This window comes from Octopus bimaculoides, chromosome 3 (genome assembly GCF_001194135.2).
Source record: "Octopus bimaculoides isolate UCB-OBI-ISO-001 chromosome 3, ASM119413v2, whole genome shotgun sequence".
Classification (NCBI taxonomy): domain Eukaryota; kingdom Metazoa; phylum Mollusca; class Cephalopoda; order Octopoda; family Octopodidae; genus Octopus; species Octopus bimaculoides.
This window is the reverse complement of record NC_068983.1, coordinates 8,264,813-8,275,811: the sequence shown is the minus strand read 5'-3', so window position 1 is coordinate 8,275,811 and position 10,999 is coordinate 8,264,813. Positions and strand designations below refer to the sequence as shown.

The 10,999-nt window shown below is 33.9% G+C and overlaps 1 long non-coding RNA gene across 1 annotated transcript in view; it reads left to right on the top strand.

Moving 5' to 3' along the window:
- LOC128247396 (uncharacterized) overlaps nucleotides 1–3,732 on the top strand; it is a 90,886-nt gene extending 87,154 nt beyond the window's left edge. The window contains exon 3 of the long non-coding RNA XR_008263775.1: nucleotides 3,379–3,732. This is a non-coding gene — a long non-coding RNA (uncharacterized LOC128247396). The remainder of the gene's footprint in view (nucleotides 1–3,378) is intronic.
- Nucleotides 3,733–10,999: the final 7,267 nt, after the last annotated feature.

Sequence of the window (10,999 nt, the reverse complement as noted above, 5' to 3'; positions counted from 1 at the left end):
GTGTGTGTGTGTGTGTGTGTGTGTGTGTGTGTGTGTGTGTGTGTGTGTGTGTGTGTGTGTGTGTGTGTGTGTGTGTGTGTGTGCGCGCGTGTGGGGGTGCTACAAGTATTATTCGAACGTTCAAAATTAAAAATGACAGTAACAACGATATTGAAATTGTTCATTAGATACATATAATTATTTTTGTTATTTCTGACATTCCGAATTAAGAAACAATTCACCGGCGCATTAAGTCAATGAGTGAAAATATTTAATTAGAAGCCCATTATGTTACATTAAGCAACCTGATATTATGTGTGTTCGCTTTGACACACCATCGTTGTAATTATTCCATTTTTACCCTTTCGCAATCTGTCAGATTGTGTTTTGCGGTTGACGTTTCTTTGTTTTCTGACACATGTCCCTACATCTCTCATTTCCCTAGCTTATTCTTCATTGTTTTTCCTCATTAACTGAAATAATCGTTAATTGTCGACACGATTGAATCGTCAAACAACACAGGGAAAAGAACATCCTACATAAAATTTGCATCGATTCAGAAATATTTCACATCAAACGTACACTACATGAGAAGGAAGTGAACTCCAGAAAACACACACACACACACACACACACACACACACACACACGCACGCACACACACACAAACACACACAAATATACACATTCAGACTCACGCGCACTCACACAGAGACACATATATATGTATATATATATCATTAATATGCATAAACTTTCAACCTAATTTTATATGTAATTTTGTACAATAATACGTATGTGCATATATATATATATATATATATATATACATACATATATATATGTGAGGCATATATCTATATCTATTATATCTATCTACCTTCCTCTATACATAAGAAAAATACTCAGATGGACATAAATATATGTGTGCGTGTGTGCGTGCGTATGTGTGTACATACCTACATACATACACAAAATCATTAATATAGACATACATACCAATAGGTAATTGTGATCCAGGGATCGAAGTGTAGGAAGCTAGTAAACTTCAAGCAATTAGGTGACTCGTGTAGAGGATAAAACGCGAGCAATATATTTTTTAACATATCTGTTAACATCGTAACTTACACACTTCTTCTATATCAATGCTGGATGCAATTTCGATAAACCGATCGATTGTCTCCGTGCAACTCTTAGTTTAGCAACTAACACTGCTATGAATTTAAATAAAAATCGTCAAAATCAGGGATGAAACAGCTAGTCGCAGACTACAATTGTTTCCTAACCAGATGTTTTTAAGTGAGTCTGTAGCAAGAAACAAAACTCAGCTTAGCCAATCTTCATGTCGTTGTTAGTTCAACGAAGTTTACATTGCTCCAGAAAGTAAACAAATAACTCAGTAAGGAAGCTCTCGAGAAAATGATCAGACAGAAAAAGAGAAGTTAGAATAACAAACAAAATCAAACTGGACAAAGAAAATGATGAAAAATGTGAAGGTCGCTCAAAATCGAAATAAAGTGGATGTGGTTAAGGAGTCATTAAGTAGAAAGAAAAAGAATACTACCTGCTGGGGAAAGGTGGGGGTAAGTAGGAAAGCAATGAAGATCTTTAATCGAAAGATGTCAAAAAGTTTATTAGGGGCAGACAGCGTAGGTTCAGATGACTTTTAAGTTACATGAATTATTGGAACGAACTGATAGAAGAGCAAATGTCATCAAGTTATATAAGCCACGACGTAGGTCACGTTAGAACAAAGAAGACAGGTACACAAGTGCACAAACACATACACAGACACGCATACACACCCATATACACACAGACACACAAACACAAACACACACACTGACACATGAAAGACGTGTATATCTCTTTCTTTCTAGATATGAATATACACACATACATATACACATTCATATACCTATATAGCTATATATAAACACACGTATATATATATATATGTATATATATATATATATATACAACCAACACACATACATCCATATATAAGACATATTCACATGTACATACACACACATGTGTATATATATATATATATATATATATGTGTGTGTGTGTGTGTGTGTGTGTGTGTGTGCGTGTGTGTGTATGTATATAAGATTATGCGTGCATATATGTGTGTGTCTATAGATATATATGTGTGTGTGTATATGTATGTATGTATGTATGTATGTATGTATGTATGTATGCTTGTGTGTATGTATGTTCTTTCAGTTTCTCAAGCCAAGCAGAAAATTAATTTTATTGAGTGCAACTCGCCAGTTTGAATAGGAAGATTAGCTTATTAGGAAATTTATCTATGGCGAAGATGTAAATTCTAACGTAATCATGCTTAACAGTTTCATCACTTACCATCGTTGTAAACATTGTCATTATTATCGTATCTAATACAATAATCATCAGCACATTACAACATTACGGTAATTGTACTCATCATCCTGTTCATCATTAACACGATTAATTCTCTATCTGCGCTAAAATAATTAACCTTGCTTAGCCGTCACTCGTACATGAACACTTCCTAATATCTGGTACTATGTCTTCTCTAACTGTTTTGATTGGCCTGTATATTCGGGTGCAGATTTTGGCATACACCGTTTCCACCATTAGTCCCAGCAAAACCGAAGATGTAACAACTGGAGGAGGAGAAAGCTGCACCAAACATTCCACTGCAATTTTCAGCTGAATATGATCAACAACTCTAAATGATTTCTTGGGCCTAGTCGCCACGCGCCTTCCTGTCAAAGATTCAAATCTAGGACTTATTATCAAGATACGATCAACCTTATCACTAAGATATGTGCCAGCCCTTTAACTACAACAAAATTAATGACCATGACCAAAGAAATTGAAATTGCGTCATACCTACAATAACAAGAACAACAACGATTGTTTTTGTTCAAGTTTTCCTTGGCTTGGATGAGATCGACTCATCATCCTCAGTGATTCTTTCTTTTCCCCTTTCATCTTTGACGTAAAATCAATTTGTTCTTGCTTCCAACCTCTTTCTCAGACTAATTCATTTTCTTTGAATGGACAGATTTAACGAAACTAGTCTTCGTTTCTCGTTTTGGATCAGCGTAAATTTCCGGTCCATCACAGCGGTGGTCTCTTCTTCGCGAAAACTTTTCTCACCTCATGCTTCATTTTACTCGTTGTTCATTCGCCTCCTCTGTTTCTTTCCTTTTTGATGTTTTGGTTCAAAAACTCTGGAGCTTATTTTGTAATGTCATTTTGTATGTTGCTACTAGTTCTGTGACGAATACCTCTTCCTTAAACGTTTTAAGGTTTTCTTCGTATAACACATAGAACTATTACTAATATTTATATATCCAGATTTTCGAACTACCTTCGATAATTTCCTAACTTCTCTAATTTCAGTCACCATCCTGTCAGTGAATGATAGTGGATTGTACTACTAACCATAGTCTCTAGTTGGTCCGTTACCGTAGGAAGAGTTCCTTTGGCTTCTCTCACATTGCTGTCAGGTTGGTGATTTTGATAAGAATGAGATGATTTCTTTTATAACATTTGGCATACCTGAAAAGCTTATCAACTTCTGCGTTTGTATGTGGCACTGAAACGTATATGACATGGTGTACGTGAATACGTGAAGTGTAGTCATTAAAAGAGACAACATCCAAAATATCTCTCCCTCACCTTTGTTATTTCTTAACAGCTTATACCCATTTCAGTGACATTTACAAAATACTTCAGGTACAGTCAAGATGAAAATACACCCTTTCCAAAACATCTACGTTTTATGAATGACTTAAAAATATTTGCAAAGTCTGAAGAAGTGATAGACTCCTTTGTACAGAAAAGACATACTTCAGTGATATGAGAATAGTTTGAACATGTGATTCTCCAGCTATTAACAGACAAAAAGAGAGACCCTCTTAATGGAATAAATTTATTTTTAAAAAAAATAGAGATGCCAATCAATTCAAGTGTCTAGGCAAACTGTCTTTGATATTATGCTGAAAGAAATGAAAGTGGCTAAAATATATTTAAAAGTATTAATTTTCCGTATGTTATAAAAAAATTTTTTTTTTTTAAATTGCACTACTGGGCACTGCACACATCCTACGCAAAACACTTTCAATACAGTAACCATAAGAGCATCACAGCAAACCACAGCACATACCCAAGGCGCACAGAGCTGCGCTCGGTAGTGAAGTGAAAGCACGTTATAAAAATGAAACTACTGAACAATAATAATAATAATACTACTAATAATGATAATAATAATAATAACAATAATAATAATAATAACAAAAACAACAATAACAATACATTATTATTAGTATTATTATCATTATTATTATTATTATTATTATTATTATTATTATTATTATTATGAACAGTAATTGAACAGGTGTTGTTGATGATCACCCGGAAAATAAATACGTGAACCATTATTTATCTCTGAAAGAAACTATCCAAATAGTGAGATGCGTTATATATATACCTCGAATGTGGGTCTTGTAAAGAGAAATAAGTCCTTAAATTATACTTGCCATGGGAATGGTAAAAGAAAACATGCAGATAGGTAAGAACACATAAATAACCTCAACTCCAGGACGAGTTTGTAAGCATAACGAATAAAATGTAGTAGCGCTGCTAATTACCGATGAGGTTTTACGTAGCAACCATGAAATGCAATAAAAAAACAAAATTTAATTCAAACATTGCACAGACCCAGGGCAGACAGAGCTGCGCTTGACATTGCACGGAAAACACGCAATAAAATGTATGGCAAGTGAACAACAACAACAATAATGATGATGATGATAGTAGTAGTAGTAGTGATAATAATAATAATAATAATAATAATAATAATAATAATAATAATGATGATGATGATGATGATAATAATAATAATAATAATAATAATAATAATAATAATAATAATAATGATGATGATGATGATGATAATAATAATAATAATAATAATAATAATAATAATAATAATAATAATAATGATGATGATGATGATGATGATGATGATGATGATGATGATGATGATGATGGTGTATCAGACGGGAGATATTAATGTCAGATGAATGTATTCCCAGCAAAGTAATATCCCTGGAATATATTTATGTTCTGAGAATAAAGAAATAATAACCGACAACAAACAAATTAACTTGCTTCTTTGCGGGAAAACCGCGACTGACGGGATAGCAAATAACATCGATAAACCATAAAATTGTGTGAATTCATTAATCTTGACAACTGAAATTAATTGAATTTCTCAGAAAATATCATTTTGTACTGAAAATACAGAAACATTATCCTTTACATAGAAAAGACAAAAAAGAAGGCAAACCGAAGTATTGAGAGAAGCACTTTATGATTGCGCGACCTGCTACATATAACAGCCATTCGATTAAAGCCTGCCAAATCGGAAGACAGAATGATACATTGGAAAACACAGAGAGAGAGAGAGAGAGAGGGATTGAGAGAGAGAGAAAGAGAGGAACAGACGTGCGCGTATATTTAAATATATATATATATATGTATCTATATATATATTTATATATGAATACATGTACATATTTACATACATACATACGCACATGCATGCATACACGCATAAACACACATGTATGTATACATATATAAAATAATAACAAATAATATATATGCATATGGATATATATATCATACTACTACTACTACTAATAATAATAATGATTGAAAAAAGTTTCCGTTTCCCCCGTATATATATATATATATATATATATATATATATATATATATACATATGGGTGAAACGGAAGCAAGAGGGACTCAACACATTTAGTAGATGTTACATATATTTTTATTATTATTATTTTTTTTTTTTAAGTTTCAGCTTAAAGCTGCGGCCATGCTGATGCACCACCGTGTTGCTACGCTGTTATCACAGGGAGCTTCTTACAATATATGGCACTTGGTGAAGAATGGAGTTTGATTTAGCAACCCTCATTTGCACCTCCTGCCGCGAGGTAGGTTCATCGGGGACTCTCGATAGAAAGAGGTCCAGCTTTGATTTAAAAACTCCTACATCTACTTTGTGCAGATTCCTCAGGCTCTTTGGGAGAATATTAAAAAGCTGTGGGCCTCTGAATCCCAAGCTGTTGCAGTAACTGGTCCTGAAGCGCGATGGCATTGCTGGGACCTTTGGCACTATGCAGTGTCGTCCCGTTTTGGCATTGGTGTAGCTTTCAATGCCAAAATTTGGTACAATTCCTTCCAGGATCTTCCAGATGTATATTACTGCATACCTCTATATACCATAATATACCATATATTATTATTTAAAACAGTTTGATTGGCCACTATGCGACTTAAAGTTTCTTAAGATCCTTGTAGAGACCTAGCTCGTCGTGCGAAGGTAGTCGAATCCTGTTATCGATTCTATAAACTGACACTAATATTATCTTTTAAGATTCTTTCACACATGGAATTCCGGCTGAAATTTCAACTAGAAGTTATGAGAGACTCCTTCAGTGCAACGATGAATGGGACTGTAAAACGCATACCACCAGTATTCGTTTCAGGTGTAAAGACCCTGATCATCATTAGCTTTGATTGATCAATGCCACTGGAATCTTATAAGCGATATTCGTATAGTCGTTGTTTAGACGCTGGTCATTCCTCATTAGTTGAACCAACGGGCAATGGTATTCAATCAATGACTACTTTCTATGCATTTTCTGGTAAATGTTTTCGAATACTTTTACCGGTATGTCTGCTTTCCAGGCGGTAGTTCGTGATGTGAGGGGAAATCGGTTATGTTTCTCAGCAGGAAAAACAAATAAATAAGAATTTCCTCATTGGCTCATGAATTGTAAATTAATACCGCAAAGCAAGTTAGAATAAACTGAAAATACAATGAATAATGGATAATAAAAAAAATATTACACAATAATCAATGTAGTTTCTGCCATTACACAAACGAATCTATATACATATATATATATTAATGTGATTAATGCTTTTGTTTTATATGCAAATATATATGTATAATCATACATACAACCACAGAACATAAACTGAAAGAGCACTAAATATATTTAGATAGAATATAACTTTTGATTTCACAAGGAGAATGTCAACAGTGATTTCGAAGCCATATCTTATTTTATCCTAAGCAGACAATGTAATCATTTCTACGCTGTCATATTTATCGTTTTGGTATGTATAAATATCAGTCAATCGTTGCCGTTCACTATCAATTGAAAATGTTTATTTCAACTGGAAGGTGACAAAACTGGTTTGATAACTTTGCCCTATCAACGAAATACGTTGGGACATAAAAGGCAAAAGCTGTGAGAGATTCTTTGTTTTTTATACTAGATGTTGAAACATAATTATACATACGAAAAAATGTGTGGACTCGTTCTTCTTATTCATGGAATTTGTGAAAAGGGGACATTACATACATTTTATTCTGGGAGAATGGTGGGTGGTCTTTCTGTAGGCCTTGAAAAGATGAAATAAATCTTGGTCATTTGAAAGGATAATTATTATATCGAATTATTATTTGCCCTTTTGTGTCACTGAAAATTAGAAACTATTTTTAGCAATAGGATTACTAAGCTTTTGCTCCAGCATGACATTGTTCTTGATGAGTAAACATACTTTGTAGTTGAAAAAATGAAAATAGGAGGTCAAGATTACGGTTTGAGTGCTAGCAATAACAATTATTATTAATCCCTAACTTGGACACATCATATCATATACTATGTAACAGTGCCGCATCGGAGACCCAAATGCTAAACAAAAAATATAAGTAACGTATACGATAACATAAAACTAAAGTAACAACCGCCGTTAGTCAAGCAGAGACCCGAAGCAATACGGAGTATGACTCTGTTTTGGATGAAAGCATCACTCCGAATTATCAACCGATTCATTACACTCCAAATGACATATCTCAATGATATTTCAGTTTTTGGAATTCGTGCAGTAGAAAAGAATTTTTATTCGACAGCATCACTGCTCTATAACATACACAGAAACCATATTACGTGGTGTGAAATACTACATTATCTAGGTTTGTTGCGTTCTGTAACGAGTAAGTGCGTTCATCCTTTTGTTGAACCTCTCTGGAATCGATGCTAAAACACGTTGGGCACGAGATTTTTCTCCTCCCAACTATCAAAATAAGGCAATCAAATATATTCCAGGCATTGACATTAGAACCCTCTAAACTAGTGTTAAAGAGGCTCTAAAAACTGTATCCTCAGGCACTTGGCAATCTTGCCATTAGCTCTATCAAAAACTGCAGTGGCAATGATTTGTTTGATCGGAAGCTCCACGACAAAACGAAAGACAAATTTTCATTCGGTAGTATTGAAATTTAGACACGAAAATTTGTGACCGAATATTTAAGGTGACTCTACTGAAATCTGAACTAAGAACGTAAAGATACGTAGCATAGAATATATTTTTAAACATTTAAAGTAAATACAATCAAAAATGGTATACAATCGCTTTATTTTATAATAAAATAACACAAGTCTAAAACTATGGTATGCAACCGATAAATGCTCTACTTTAGCAGTAGATACACATAACAAGACTTTTGCTTACGCAAACTGCTATATCAGTGGAATAGGATAGTACTATAAAGTCAGCAATACTCTGTCATAATCTTTTTGTGGTTACATAGATCAAACTTCAGATAGTGCATGCTATTGCATTTTGCTTAACACAACCTCAAATAAATAAGACACAGAAAAGGCTCTCTAGCTTACAGCTCTATGTAAACTTCAATATATGTCTGATTTAAATATCACTTATTTATTGATATATCTCTACACTTGACAGAAACTTTTATAACAGAACACAGTAATTATCTTGTTTTATTGTTTGTGAAAATAAGCGAAGAGCAGAGTGTAAACATAAGCAGTGGTTGGTTAAAAACATTGAATTATACATTAAAATATATAAAATACAGGTGCTAAAAATCGAGAGCTATAATCCACGGTACAGTGTAGCATTAAAATATAAACGCATTTTAGTAAAGGTTTCGATACTATAAGTACTAAATAAAAATGTGTGTTAGCTTTTTAAACAGATACGCTTTTGCAGAATAGCATTTCCTCTTACATTCAGCAACAACAGCATTTATAGGAAACAGAATGAAAGCATGATATTATCTGTTAAACAAATATCAGTATGACATGTGTGCAAAACAACAAAACCTATATTCTGACATAGATTATTCTATCCACCCGCACCAAAGATCAATTATTTTTTTTAAAAAATGTTTTCCATCTGTCAAGCGAAACGCCTTCATCGTAAATCTAGATTTTACAGTTGTATCAGTTTAGTTGTATCTTTTTATTGCAGCTTTTTATATCTTACACTTTGACTGCAGACCATATCAAAGATCAGAGACATTTTCATCATTATGTGGTTCGATAAATAATTGTATTTCTTGCAGCATCGATATATTACATGGTGATGGAAATTACTAGTTTTATAGAAAAAAAGTGCTTGTGATGATTTCCTCTAAAGCTTTGTTTTCTGCCACAATTTGTATCGATTCCTTTCCGCAAACTTGATACAATTTCTTTGAATTTGTTACTGACTTCATTCCTCACTCCACCCGCCCATTTAAGTGCAAACGAGTGAGTTCTTTTTAACAAACTAAAATATATTCGACTTAATGCTACTTGCAAAGAAAATATTTATAAATGCTTCTTTGCATTACGTTTAGACCTTATCAAATATTCCCGTGATAAATATTCATGGATAGAATCGATAGATTCGAAAGTGTGTTTTGTGAATAAATTGTGATATTCAAATCTTTTTTAAAATCTAAGTCTACGAGAGCGAGTTGAAAAGTTCATAGGCTGATTATATAGGAATAATGCGAGAGGTGTGGAATCTTGGCTAAATTAATTTCAACTCCTCTTATTGATAGTTACATTGCTTGTTTCCAGATTAAACTGACATCTGACTGTTCAAAGAAATATCAAATGTAACTGGTAATGACCTCTCTTGAAAATGGACAGTATTTGGCATTGTGGTATTACCAAGTACCTTCAGAAAAAGGGTCTAGCTCCCAAGGACACTCATGCTGACATGGCTGCTATATTAGGGGATGCCGCCCCTGCTTTATGAATAATGTAAAAGTGGGCAATTTAATTTAGCAGGGGGAGGTAAAATCTTGAAAAGGTCTGGACGTCCTTAGACTGTTATCACCGAGGAAAACACTGATCGTGTTCACCACATGCTGATAGATGACAGGTGATTAGCATACCTTGTGAGAGAGTTGAAAATATTCTGCACAATGAACTTGACATGACGAAGATTTCTGTTTATTGGGTGCAACATCTGACACCTGATTAACGGCGCATCCATCTGATAACAGCAAGAGAAAATCTGACCTAGTTTCAGGCAGATTCAGCTGGGTTCCTTGCACATTTATTATCTCAGGTTGAGTGCTACGTTCTTCATTTTAAGTCACAAACAAAGAAGTAATTCATGTAGTGGAAAAATACTTGCTCCAAAGGAAGCACATTTGCTCCAAAGGAAACACATTTGCTCCAAAAGTGCTCAAGGACGTTTCATCAGCTGGGGTGGAGTGACACTAAAATAACTTCGGGATATGAACTGTGGGTAATTTAAATGCCTGATTTTAATCACATGTTACACATCAATATTCATTACAAGGACGCAAGCTAGATATGTCATTAAGACATTTGCTGCATAACCGCGTTCTTCCGACTCCCGTTCTTTTCTGCGGCTTCGAGAATGAAATTCGTTTGTCATAAGCTCCGAGAAACACTGTAGTTAGCTTTCTTTCTTTCTTTCTCTTTCGCTCTCTTTCTCTCTCTCTCTCTCTCTCACACACACACACACACACACACACACACAGTAGGATGGAATAAATAAGAAAAGGGGGAAAAAGAAAGGGGATGAACGAAATAGGAAAGAAAGGAGAAAGAAAAAAGGAACAAAAGAAAATTACGTTATAATGAAGTTTTTAAGAATTGAA